The sequence below is a fragment of the Myodes glareolus genome, chromosome 3, assembly GCF_982192425.1.
Source record: "Myodes glareolus chromosome 3, mMyoGla1.1, whole genome shotgun sequence".
NCBI classification, from domain to species: domain Eukaryota; kingdom Metazoa; phylum Chordata; class Mammalia; order Rodentia; family Cricetidae; genus Myodes; species Myodes glareolus.
Genome location: NC_142028.1, coordinates 87,661,687 through 87,674,938, shown reverse-complemented (window position 1 = coordinate 87,674,938; position 13,252 = coordinate 87,661,687). Strand labels below are relative to the sequence as shown.

The 13,252-nt window shown below is 43.4% G+C and overlaps 1 protein-coding gene across 3 annotated transcripts in view; it reads left to right on the top strand.

Annotated features, from left to right (window-relative positions):
* Dab1 (DAB adaptor protein 1) overlaps positions 1-13,252 on the top strand; it is a 1,122,840-nt gene that overhangs the window by 531,335 nt on the left and 578,253 nt on the right. For all 3 annotated transcript variants that reach the window (XM_085686340.2, XM_085686342.2, XM_048453230.3), the window contains one exon: positions 10,347-10,419. The gene's annotated coding sequence lies outside the window, so the exon portion shown is untranslated. The remainder of the gene's footprint in view (positions 1-10,346; positions 10,420-13,252) is intronic.

Sequence of the window (13,252 nt, the reverse complement as noted above, 5' to 3'; positions counted from 1 at the left end):
ATCGCTAAGTTCAGACCTCCAGCACGCATGTAAAAGCCAGGTATGGCAATGCCGCCTAGGCCAGCACTGGGATGGTAGAGACTGGGAGACAATTGAGTCTTGTGGGCCAGCCAGTCTAGCCAATCAGGCATCTCCAAATTCAGTGAGAGGCCCTGTCTCAAAAGGTAAGATGGAGAAGTGGTTGAGGAAAACTCCTGATGTTGACATCTGGTCTCCATATTCATACACACACACACACACACACACACACACACACACACACACACACACACCCGTACCAAAAACCAACCAAATGTTTTTTGGGTTGGTTTGGTTTATTTTTTTTTTTTTGCTTGTTTTTAAAGAATGTCAAATGGTTTCCCCAATATTTCCGATAGATGTCTTGTAAGCACACTGTGTTCTCTAACTCCTGGGGCTTCCCCTCAGCAGATCCCATCTCCACTGTACAACACTAGTTTCTCTCTCATCTGGGCTAAGCATTCTCCATACTGCATACATGACTTAAGGAATGACTGCTGCATTGCCTTACCTGTTTATGTCACGCGAATGAGTAACATAGCAATTTCTGGACAGGTCTCTCTGAGCCTATAAATCAGTTTCCCTTTGCTCCGAAGTGGAGGGAGGGGAGAAGGCTTGATTCAAAATCCTGAGAAGCCAGGAATCTCTCTGATTTCCTCCCTAACTACAGCGACTCTAGCTGGTAGGCTATGAATCTGAGAGATGGGGATTCTCCAGGCCTCAGGGCATCTCATAGTCACATCTCCCTCCAAGTTTCTCATTCTTTCTAGTCCTGGAGCTAACAAGACCCCTCTTTCATTATTATCCACCAGAAGCCATAACACTGTCTCCAACTGAGGTCAGGAACAAACCAAAGACTCTACAAAAGAGATTCAAAGAAACCTTGAGTAAAGTGATTGCTCTGAAATATTGTTGTTGCATTTTATCTCTGGCGAGAATTCTAGAGAAAGGTTTGCTAAGTCTGGGCTCAAGGTGAGCGGTACATGGTGACAGTAGTCCTGCAAGGTTGTGAATCAGCCTATGTCAGCCCTGTTTTCAGAGTAGAGAAACTGAGGCAAGCCAGCATTACATACAGAGAGGAACCTTCAGTGGCAGCAGAGCCTTTGTTCTTGGAGAGAAATCGGGCTTGTACCACATTGTCCCCAACCTGCCACGGCCACAGGAACCTGCCTCCTTCATGGAGCCCTCTGGATTCACTTTCCCCCAACAGAAAGATTTAAACAGTGTGACACAATGTCTTTGCTGTCAGTGATTTTTGCCCAGACGATCTGAGAGTAACTTTTCATTGTGAGGATTGATTGTCCTCGCGAATCTTATTCTGCACAAGTCCGTCAGTATTCTTCTTTGGCATCCCCTGAATGGCTTGTGCCTGCATCTTTGTTTCCAAGGGCTTTGCCGCACTCTAAGGCCACTTTTCCTTGAAGCTGACTTGGAGTTCATTTGCATGTAGGAAGGTGCAGAAACAGGATTGGCCAGAGGGGGAGCTAGATAGTGTCATAGCCACAACAGAGACCATGCCAGGCTACCATCAGGGGTAGCCCTGCAGAGTTGAACCAAGCTGTCAGTCACTAGATACTAGTGGAAGAGAAGATGCTGTCCATGCAAGGGGACCAAGGGAAACAGGTGCTGCGGTAAGCTGTCAAAGGTCAATCCCACTGTCAGTCTCTGTTAAATGAGGGTTTTCATGTAAAGGAAGAATTAGTCACTCTGCTGCCCTTTGACACTGGGAACCATCCCCAAACTGGCATATCTGCCTTTCCATTCCATTCCATTTGCTAGCCTCACCTCTGAATGCTGTACAAACGGCACCCACGGGACCTCTCCAGAGTCAGCGGGCTCTGCCTGGAGTCCTGGTGACAGCCTGAACTACCAGACACTGTTCACAGAAAGCCTTCCACTGAGGAGTTAGAAAGCCAAGCTTTATATAAATCTGATACTTTTTAATTCCCTCTGCTCTTGCTTCTCATGGGGGATCTGTGAACATACTGCACATGGTCTTAGCATATAAAAAACCCTTAACAAAGGTGAACTCTCCCCCTTTATGCTTCATGATAAGGTGGATTCGGGTTACATGTTACCTAGAGTCTCTCTGAAGTCACGTCCATTCTGGCCTGGAATAGTCTAATGGTTTTTCAGGTTCCATTGTATTTTCATCATGCATTCTTTATTGACAGTTTGTAATATACCATTTTTGGTTTCTACTTAATTCTCCCAATGAGAAAATCTCATGGCCGGAACAAACATCTGGTACAGTACAACCATCTTCTTTTACTCATGAGTAAGCTACCCCATTGGTAGGATGAGGGAGGGAACTGACTTGTTCAAGGTCATACCACCCATAGCGACAAAGTAGGGAATGGCGCCCATGCTTCTGACCCATATGAGGCTCATCAGCCCCCAACACTTGCTGCAGCTGGTCTGTTCTGGTCTATAAAGCAACAAGAGCAGCTTCCCTTGTGTTAACATTATTCTAGCATGTAATATTTGCATGGGAGGCAATGACCTGAGAAATACTTTTCTTTCCCGGGCTTCGCTTATTCTGCAGGGTTTATTAATTTTATTTATGTATTTGATCTCTCAAATGAAATAATAAACTAATTAGAGAGACGATTTACTGGGGTGCTCCGCTGAGGGTGTTTTACAGCCTCTGTGTAAGCCTGTCGGGCTGTGGTGTCAGCAGATCCGCTTTCAGCCCGGCTGCTCTTAATTGCAGCCATGAGACACGCACGGCAGGCATGTTTGGGATTTGTAGCTCCAGGGGCATCTGGAGATGTTAGGTCATAGGGCCAAGTGATTGTTTTGCCCAGGAGCCTTTCAGAATGCCTTCATCAGACAGGCTGCTTCGTGTAGCTTGCAGGGATGTGGCTGGGGCTCCCAGGTAACAGAGATTGGCACGTAGAAGGAGGCTCCCTGGAGAATGGGGAAAGCTTGAGGGTACAAGTACTGGAAGTCAGAGCCAAATAGGTTCATAGTACAAGATAGAGACAAAGGTAGAGACCGTAGACATTGGGGGAATGCAAGCTGTGGGAGCAAGAGAAGGAGACGTGCTAAAGAAGCAGTCGCTGGGGCAATAGGGCAGTAGACCAGTTACGTTCATTTGCTTTGGTAAAATTGGCTTTGAGGTGAACTGTCTTCCACCCGGGTCCTCATGTTATAGACGGTTCTCAGCTCTATTCTTTCAGTGTGACGCTGTCCTCACATGACTGTGAACACCAGGAGTTAGAAGTGTCTAAAGATGGGAATTGAACCTAGGGTCTCTGGAAGAGCAGCCAGCACTCTTAGACACTGAGCAATTTCTCCAATTCCCAGCACCCATATAATTGCTCCAAATTATCTCTAATTCCAGTTCCATTGGATCTGACACCCTCTCTGGCCTCTATGAGGACCAGGCATGCATGATGCACACAGATATGCCTAGAGGCAAAACGGTCACACACAGAAATGCAACAAATAATGAAAATGTAAAAAAAAATAATTAAAAACAAGTGTCTAAAACTATGTGTGGAATGTAAGAAGGATTCATAAACACCTATTGAATGAAAGGATAAATAGATGGATACATGGATAGATGCGTGGATGAGTATGTGAATAAATACATTGGGTGGATCAGTGCTTCAAAGCTAAGTAGGGCCCTGAGGCCTATGAAATGCAGTTTGTTCACCAACTCTTATGTGAAGAACAAAGATGGCCTGTTCTAGTAATTATAACCACTACAGAACCCTTTCCGCAGAGTCAACAAGTCTCCAATACACAAGCATTTAACTTAAGCATCTTTCTCATTAGTGCATGCAGCACACACACATACAGCAACACTCATCTACGGTAGAGGTCAAAGTCTTCCAGTGTCCTGACACCTTAACAATGTTTCCGCTTGCTCACTGGCTGCCTGGAGACACAGACACAGTCGCTCTTCTAGAGGCAGCTGCGCCGTCACTGTGGATTAGAGCAGCATGCGGTTTGGGCTGTTTAAATTCCAGCTCTCTAACTACCGTCTGGTTGGAGCAGATAGGATGGATGTGCGGCCACCACACTCAGGAAAGCTAAGAAGTCTCATGGTGCTCGGCGGAGAAATCTCAAACTGCGATTGGTTTCTCTAAGGGTTTTTACCGTGTGTACCTCTGCTGTGGTTGGAGGCATACAAATTGGCAAACTCTAGGTACAATTAGTGCACGTGCCAACTCTGCTACCCCGCTGAGCTGGATGTAGAATTTTGAGAGCTATTCACGGGAAATACCGCTGACTTGTTTATGCTGTTCACATACAGTGGCTCTCGTTGAGATATAATTAGTTCCTGTATATTGACAGTATTAAAGTCCAGGGTCCTTAGCTGGACCTGTGGTCATGGACCTTATGTTCGCCTCTAGCCAGCTCGGTCACGATGGCTACATTGATGATGTGGTTCTAAATGTGGTTCTGGTCAGATGATGGGTCATGAGTGTATCTTAGACATCCTAGGCAAGTATCTATAATCACAATTTGTGTAACAAGCTTTATTATGGACTTACCATTTCATCTCTACCTGTCGTACGGAAGTCACTGTGTCAAGATCTGTCATTATAGTGCTTAGCACAACACATCTGCAATTAGAAGAACTAGCTAAAGTTTAGAAAATGATGTGTCTAGAATTATACAAAGTTTATTGTATTAGTAAACAAGTTCTACATTCTTCCAGAGTTCTGACAATTACCAAAGAAGTAAAAACTAGGTGAGACAAATGTTCAAACAGCAACTTTCTACTGACACCGGTTTGTTTGGATCTATGAGTGTGTGTTTGTGTGTGGTATGTGTGTTTGTACTAGTAGGTGTGCGCCTGTAGGTGTGTACATGTGTGTAGGACTGGAGACAAGGGGCTGGTGTCAAGTGTCTTTCTCAGTTGCTTTCCACGTTAGTTATTGAAGCAGTCTCTTGCTGAACCTGAAACACACTTATTGACAGGCTGCTTCGCCAATGCCTTCCAGAGATCCTTCTGTCTCTGTCCTCCCAGTGCTGGAGTTAGAGATGCATGCTGCCACACCCTGCATTATATATAGGTGTTAGGGATCCAAATTTAGGTCCCTATGCTTAGCAGCAAACACTTTCTTCATTAGCCATGTACCCTGCCTCTCCGTTAAAAGTTTTCCATCATGAATGGAATAAATAGCAAGGATAACACTTACTTAATTCTTGTATGTGATGTCAACAGGCAGATTGAGAAATATCTGCATTGAGTGCTACAGAGAACTCTTAGATTATCCCCAGCGGTTCAGAACAGAAACTTTTCCAGGCTTCCAGATGCTCCCAACTGACCATCCACAGTGTTATTCTGGTCTAGGGCCTACATCATGTATAAGGCCACAGAAAAGGGTAAGACAGAATGGAGGGTTACCAGAATAGGGGGCCACCAGAACATAACTAGACCTGATTGCTTGATAGTTTGTGTCCATCTTCATTGCCTGTTTAGTTTATTATTAAGTTCCCATGATCAAAGCAGTGTTTGACAGCCTGTCAGTGTAGACAGGAATGAACAGTGATGAGCAGGTAGATGGAAGAATGCGGTGGTGGACCTACCTAGGCCCTATTGACTGTGAACACTCAGGATAAAATCATAGTCATGGAAGTGCTTGGGCATTTACAGGAGTATAGGAAATAAAACCAGCACAATAAGATGTTGAGAACAAAAACAGACTCTAAAGATTTGAGAACGAGGGATACTATCACCCACTGATACAAGGGGTCGGATCTAATGAGAGTTTACCAAGGCCAGATGGACCGTGACTGAACGAGCATGTGATCCAACCAGATTCTCTGAATGTGGCCGGATTTTCTGAATGTGGCTGGCCTGCAGTCTTTCTGAGAAGCCATTGACAATGACACTGGGACTGGTTTCTTCTGCATATACTGGATTTTTGGGATCCAGTCTGTTTGGATGCTCACCTTCCTGGACCTGGAGGGAGGGGGGAGGAACTTGGACTTCCCACAGGGCAGGAGACCCTGACTGCCCTTGGGGACAAAGAGGGAGGAGGAGAGGGAGGGGGGAGTGGGAGGGCGTTGGGAGGAGGGGCGTAAATGGAAACTTTTTATAATTTAATAAAATTACTTTCAAAAAAAAAAAGATTTGAGAACTTTGTATGTGGTAGATAAATCATCACAAATTAGTATTGAAATGATGAACCCAGAACTAAATGTTACCTGGATAATACATATTTATACCAAAAAAAAAAGAGGTGGAATACTGACATTGTATCATACAAACATCATTAATTTCAAGTAAACTAAATGTTAGAGTCATTACCATAGACTATTTAAAAGGAACTGAAAGTCTATACATAGATCTATACACATACATAGATAATTCATAGTTAAGAGTTTATTGCATAAAACAGACAAATCCCCTACCTTAAAGACAAATATTTATATGCCTTTTTGCCTACAAAGTATTCTGGAAATGTAGCTGGGCAGGAGGGATGGCTCAGTGGTTGATAATGGCTCGGGGATGGCTCACTTCTTGTAGAAGACGCAGGTTTGATCCCCAGCTTTTACATGGCAGCTCACAGTCATTTCCCAGTCTGGTTTCGAGGGATTCAGTGTGGCCTTCTGGCCTCTGTGGGCATCAGGCACATTCATAACACACTGACATAAACGCCAGGAAAACACTCACAAACAGACAATAAAAAGAATTATTCTTTAAATGTTATATTGTTATAAACAAAGTGAAAAGTCAAAACTGGAACTAGAAATAATTGTAAATTTTATAAATTATACATCTACCTGAGGTCTGCTAACCAAAGCACACAGATGGGACTGGGTTTAATAATTGCAAACTCCCGTGTTCTGCTACATCCCTCGGTCAAATGTTATCACTTTCCGTTCACTGTGAAGCTTCCTGTACTTTGAGGGCTCTTCCCAGGCCCTGTGCTTCCACTGACTTTAAGACTCTCTAGTGTCTGCCAAATGTCCTGTCTAAACGTGAGCTCCTGCCCAGTGCCAGAACTCTTGATTCACCGCTCTGACTTTTCTTGCTCTCCATCGGACTGACAGACTAGGCATTTGGGCTTTTTGACTTGCTTCATTTTGTCTCCCTCCTACACAAAGCCTATTGTAAATGGGGCAAAAAGAAAAGCAAATGGCCAAAGGAAAAACATACATGGCCACTAAAATACAGAAGAAATCTGTCTCACAAAGTAATTAGAGAAGGGCTAATAAAATACCTTGATGAATTTTGCATTTGCAAGATTGGAAGACTTGGGCTGGAGAGATGGCTCAGTGGTGAAGAGAACATGCTTTACTCGTAATAAACCAAGTTTTGAGTCCCAGAAACCAAATAGAGACTCACGACCATGTGTAGCTCCAGTTCCAGAGGATCTGATGCCTCTAGCGCCCCACCAGCGCTCATGCCCACACACCCATTAGCAAGCCACACAACCACACATAGTTGAAAATAGTTTAAAAGTAATGATTGGACAACCTGAAAGGTATGGTCACATGAAAATGTGAAGCAATCTGGGATTACTATAACACAGCCATCATCTTATGGAGCAACCTAAGAGACTTGATAATATTAAAGATCCATTTTCTCTCTGCCTTGGTAAACTCAGTGTTGACTTTGCTCTCATGCCTATGTACCTTAGAAGTACCAACAATGTCTGGTATCCATTTGTATTGGCACAATAATACTCAACAAAATTAACAGGCTCCTGATGGGCACCTGCAGTTTGAATAGCACTTATAAAAAGCTTTGAAACATTCAGCCCTGGCTGTATTGTTTATAGATGCGAATGTGTATTAGAGGCTGTAATACAGACACTGTGACTTAGGATAGCCATTGCCACTGTGGTACTGAGAGAGCCTTCACAGCTGAGTGTGCTTACATCTACAATGTTCAATCCCGAAAAGAGAAAGACCTGGAGCATAGATGGGAAGGCAGAGTGCTCAAATCCAGCCAGGCTGGTGGAAGTACATGCTTTTCTTTTATAATTGTATCTACATTCGACTTTATGATTGAAATAGTTCATAAGGGAATCAAGAGGAGATCACTTAAGGGTAACTTGGAGTAAAGAGAGTTCAAGCCTAGTCTAGCCAGGAATACAGTGTGACATGATACGTGTCTAGGCTGGTTTGCTGGGGATCCCTGCAGTTAGAGGGGACCAGGCTTTGGAACTAGACATGCTGGGTTTGAGTCTACACTCACATGCTACTGGTGTTTCTGTTTGAATCTTCTCATCCTTGAAGTGGACAATGAATCCTAACTACAGACAAAAAAAAAAGAGAGAAAGATCAATGATACAGATAGTTCAATCTTCAAAATCTTCAACAACACACATAAACCTTCAGCTAAATAATGAAAAAGAGATTTCACTAAAATCAAAAGTGAAACAAAATACAATATTACCAGTTTCACAAAAAATCCCCAAAATAATAATTGGGAAGTGGAAAAATGAGAGCCCTTTACACTAAATATGAAGAATGCAAAATGAGCTAAGGCTTGTGGGCCCTGGCGGAAGTCATGGCACATACTGAAGCCAAAGGTGGGCATGTGGTCCACAGTGCCAGGTACTGATGTAAAAAAGACATAAGCCTGAAGTCTGTTTTGAAACTTCCTGTGTTCTGTCATACTATCTATTTTCACAATAAACTCAAGAAAGATAAATCTGTTTATTTATGAGAAAATTGAGCATTATAAAGGTCCAGTCATTTGCCAGAGTTTACCCAAATTATCAGGTCTTCCTCTAGAGAAATATAACCACAAATTAAAGCCCTGTGTATATTTCAATAGTTTTATAAATAGATTCAATTGAATTTCAATGAAACAGAAGTATAATCTATCCCTTTGGGCAGGGAGTCAAACAACCATTGCTGATGAAAACTAATAACAAACACCTACCTAGTTTATGTATTTTTAACCACAAATATGTAAAGGGATGGGATTGTAATGGAATGGTAATAAGAACGTATCCTTGTCTGAAACAGATTCTTGGTCTTGGAATACACCAAAAGATGCCTAGGCTGTGGTAGACCACTACATTCGGGGCTTTGTTATTTTAAACTTCAGGCTCTCCTCCATCTATCCTACTGGTGCCTGTGAACCCTGCTGCTTCTCTGCCTGCTCTCTTCTGTGAATTTAGTGAAACTTCCCGTGATTACCATGATGACTTTGACTGAGTGGCTCCCACTGATGAAGTGTTTATCCAATCCCTCGGTCGTTTCTTTATGCCGCAAGGGTTGATTGAGTGACAGCTCAGCCTCTGGTTTAGGCTCCTGGGAAGCAAAGGTCAACGATGAATGATGACTTTATCAGGGGAGCCCATGATGAGAGGGAGGTGGGGTGGGAAATGGGTAACTCAGTGCCAGGTGACACCTTCAGAATGCTGATCTCCAGGGACTCACAGAAGAGGGAAATCTCGGCTTAATAAGGGGGGGGGTAGCATGGAAATTGTGATGTTAGAGGTAGAAAAACATTTATTTCTGTTTAGCAAAAAAAAAAATGAGATCTTTGTTAGAAATTTTGGAAAACATAAAGAAAAGAGAAAAACCTACAATTATGCCACAGAGGTCCCCTCTGTTCTATTTTAAGCTTCTCCATAGGGGAGTTCAAACTCTAGCAACAATTTTGCTACGTCATGAAAACATATTTTCTATATTTCATAATCTCTAATCTTATGTTTAAATATACATAATACCGTGCCTTGCAGAAGTCCCACCACTCATGACACCAGGCTTCCACTAACTATTTCCCTCTACAAATAACAATGCTAAACATAGAAATATGGGTTTGCACTTAAGGTTTCCTTAGAAACAAGTCCAGGCCAGCAGTGGTGGCACACTCCTTTAATCCCAGCACTAGGGAGGCAGAGGCAAGTGGATCTCTGTGAGTTCGAGGCCAGCCTGGTCTACAAGAGCTAGTTCCAGGACAGGCTCCAAAGCTATAGAGAAGCCCTGTTTCGAAAAACTGAAAAAGGAAGGAAGGAAGGAAGGAAGGAAGGAAGGAAGGAAGGAAGGAAGGAAGGAAGGAAGGAAGGAAGGAAGGAAGGAAGGAAAAGAAAAATAGAACTAATCCAGAAGGTGAATAATCCAGGCGAACTGTGGATTAAAGGGTGTGACCATGAGTTTCAAAAAGATCTATAAACATCCTGACCCCCTCTTAGCAGGCATGCTGTACCGGTCTAGACTAATACCTTTGGTAATGACTGTTCGTTGAGTTGTCAATGGTGACAGTGGTAGTGACCTTTCTATCACTGTCCAAATTCTCTGGGCCTGTGTGTGAAATGAGGCTGGTAGACTTGGGGGAGAGAGAACATCCTTAAATAATTCAAGCTTAGATTTTCTCATTCTCATCTTTTGTTTGGTTTCAGTATTCAGCAAGACATGGTGGTGAACCAGAACTCTAAGTCTTCATGATTGAAGGATTCTTTGGCACAACAAAAGGTAAACACTTGAGTCTGATCCTTCTGATGAGAGAAAAATCTTTATCTTGGGGAAGGTGGCTCATAAATGTGTCTGGGTGCTCATGAAGTGATGATGGCTTGTGTGTGTCTTGTTGTACTTAAAACATGTTAGAGGGCTCATGGAATCTTTGGAAGTTGTCATGTAAAGAGACTTTCCTTTGGTCTGGTTTGTTTGTACTTGAAAAAGTATTGATTCTTCTTCTTCTTTCTTTAAGTACCTAGTAAATATCATCAGGAGCTTCAGGTTTTCCTGTCTGGATGTATTAGCTTCTCCTAACAGATCCTTTCAGGCTGGTTTCACTTACAAACAACAATGTAAGCTGTCTTTTCTCAAATGCCAGCCATTCCAATACATTTACCAAGGGAAGAAGGCATGGTTGATTGTAGACCGTAAAGTTAAACCATAGGTAAGACAAATGTTCCCACCTAAGTAACAGACTTGGGTATTTATGAGGCGAAGAGACAGGTACCATCATTTTGAGTTCCTAAACTTTTAAATGATGGCAACACTGAATTATGAACCTCATACAGGAGCCTGGAAGGTACAATTGAAAATGCTCATTCCTTTGACAAATTAGAAGCATCCATTCTAATATCTTTTTCTTGTTTACTGGGGATTGTGCTGAATGAATCACACACTGGTGGATGGATGTTCCATCCAACACTTTTAATTAGCTGCTCTGCCTATTAGCATGAGCAGAGTGTTGCCTTTCTGCCATAGATTACCGCCCAACCACCCGCCCCCCTTCGCTGGAAGAGAAGTCTTATTCTCCACAAGGTAATATTCATCTCTTCCCCAGCCAGACAGGCATAGAAAATTAAACAATGGTCTGCTCAAAAGCCCAGATAATATATTTATCATTTCCAGTTTATGTGAGGGTACAAGCAAATACAAGCAGGAAGAGCTATTCGCTATGGGACCTTAGGGAGCAAGAGAGTGGAGAGAGAACTGGGAGGCCAAAGGATGTGAGCCTTGTGAAAAAAATCATTTAAAATATGAGGAGCCGCTGAAGACAGAAGAAATTAATTACTCCAAGAGACTCAAATGCCACTAGTCCTTAAAGTGACCCAGGGAGGAGGCTGAGAACATTTTCCTTCGAGTTTCAACAGCCACGAAGGAGGGGGCTGGGATTCCTCAGCTGTCAATTTTTGCGTATCCTTTATGACTTAGTGGCATGTTCCACTGCCTTGTGCCCCAGCCTCCTCTAATGAGAGGAGTTAACTGAGAAACGCTGTTGTAGCCAGAGAGCCCTCGCCCTGTAGCTGCTGAGGGTGCTCAGATGAGCTTACCCGCTCTGCAGCCGCCAGACCTGAGGAAAGCCTACAGTTCACCGCAATGGGTAGAAGAGGTGACCACCCAACGCTGACCTGAAGTGGATCTTTTGTTGTTGCTTTTTTTATCCACACAGCTATTCTCTGAGATGGGGTGAATTTAGAAAGACAGGGTAAGGTTTTCTAAGGAAGACTGCGGAACAGCCTCTTCTAGAAACAGATACATTTTCTAGGTTGCTTGTCTAATAAATCTCTCAGAAATCTTTGAAGCTATAGACAGAAATTGAAAAAAAAATACTATCTAATGACCACAAAGTTTGACATCAGTAAATACAAATGGAATGGAACCTTTATGGCAGTGGGCCCTGCCTACACTCAGGAAGTCAGTATAATTTTAAATTTGCCACAAAGTGGCTGTGGTCCCATGTGTCCGTTTAGTCCTTCCAGACTCTGTAGGGACACTTACAAAATGGGAAGAATAATATCTATCACTTGTGATTTCAGAGAAGATCAATATACCCCCAAATAGCATTGAAGAATGGATATATCACACATGTGTGGTGGCCTTATTATCCTATTTCAAAATCTCACCTTTTAAACATGAGACAGTTCTCTTCCTTCCTGAGTCAAGGTCAGGGGACTTGGCTGTGTTCTCCTGGTTTATTCAGTTAGGAATGGCGAGCAGGTAAACTAACTTATTAGGAACAGAGGTTTCTCTGAGGACTTCTTTGGGTCTGTACGAAGCATGACTTTGAAAGCGGCTGGAGTCCTGGATACCCACATCCAGGGGCAAGCTTGAAGAGCACCACGTCCCCAGCTGCCGCAAGCCTGTGCCTTTGAAACTGAGATGTATTATGGGTGTCAAGGTGCAGTGCTATGAAGTTAGGTGACCCCCAAAGATGGAGAAGGGGATATTTCAAAGGTGGCTCGTTCCTAGGAAGAGATGGCAACGGAGTACAATCTGTAGGGCTGGAGGGAAAAGGTGAGCACTGAGCATCCTTTGAAAGGAAGGCAACCCAGGCTTAGTAGCCAGCATGGGGGACGTAAAGGAGAGACCAGTGTAGTGGCTCTAAGTCTTACAGCGTTACCCTCAGGCACTTGCAATGACAGTAAGGCAAACCAGAAAAGCTCAGGATACGATCGTTCACTTAAAGCTCAGTAGGTAAACAATTGACCACCAGTGTAACAGATGAGAAAAAAACCAGGAAAGCAATGCTTGAAAGTGTGCTGAAAGGGACAGGGGCGGGGGGATTTGAACTAGACCTCAGAGGAAGCAGTCTTGTGCTGGATGAGAAGAAATTCAAAACAGATGTTCTACTGAAGGCCACCAACTCACAGCAGCAGTGGACCACAGGCAAGAGGCCTGTTACCTACTGGAGCTTTGGGCAGCAGTGTAGGCTCAGTGACATCAAGGTTTCCAAGCTCAACTGTGTGTTTGTCCTATCTCCTGCCCTTGGAGGGACCTGAGGCGGCCCAGATGCATGATGCATAATGCTGAAGCTAATGTTCCAATTCCTCAGTGTTATTTTTAGCTTTTCGTC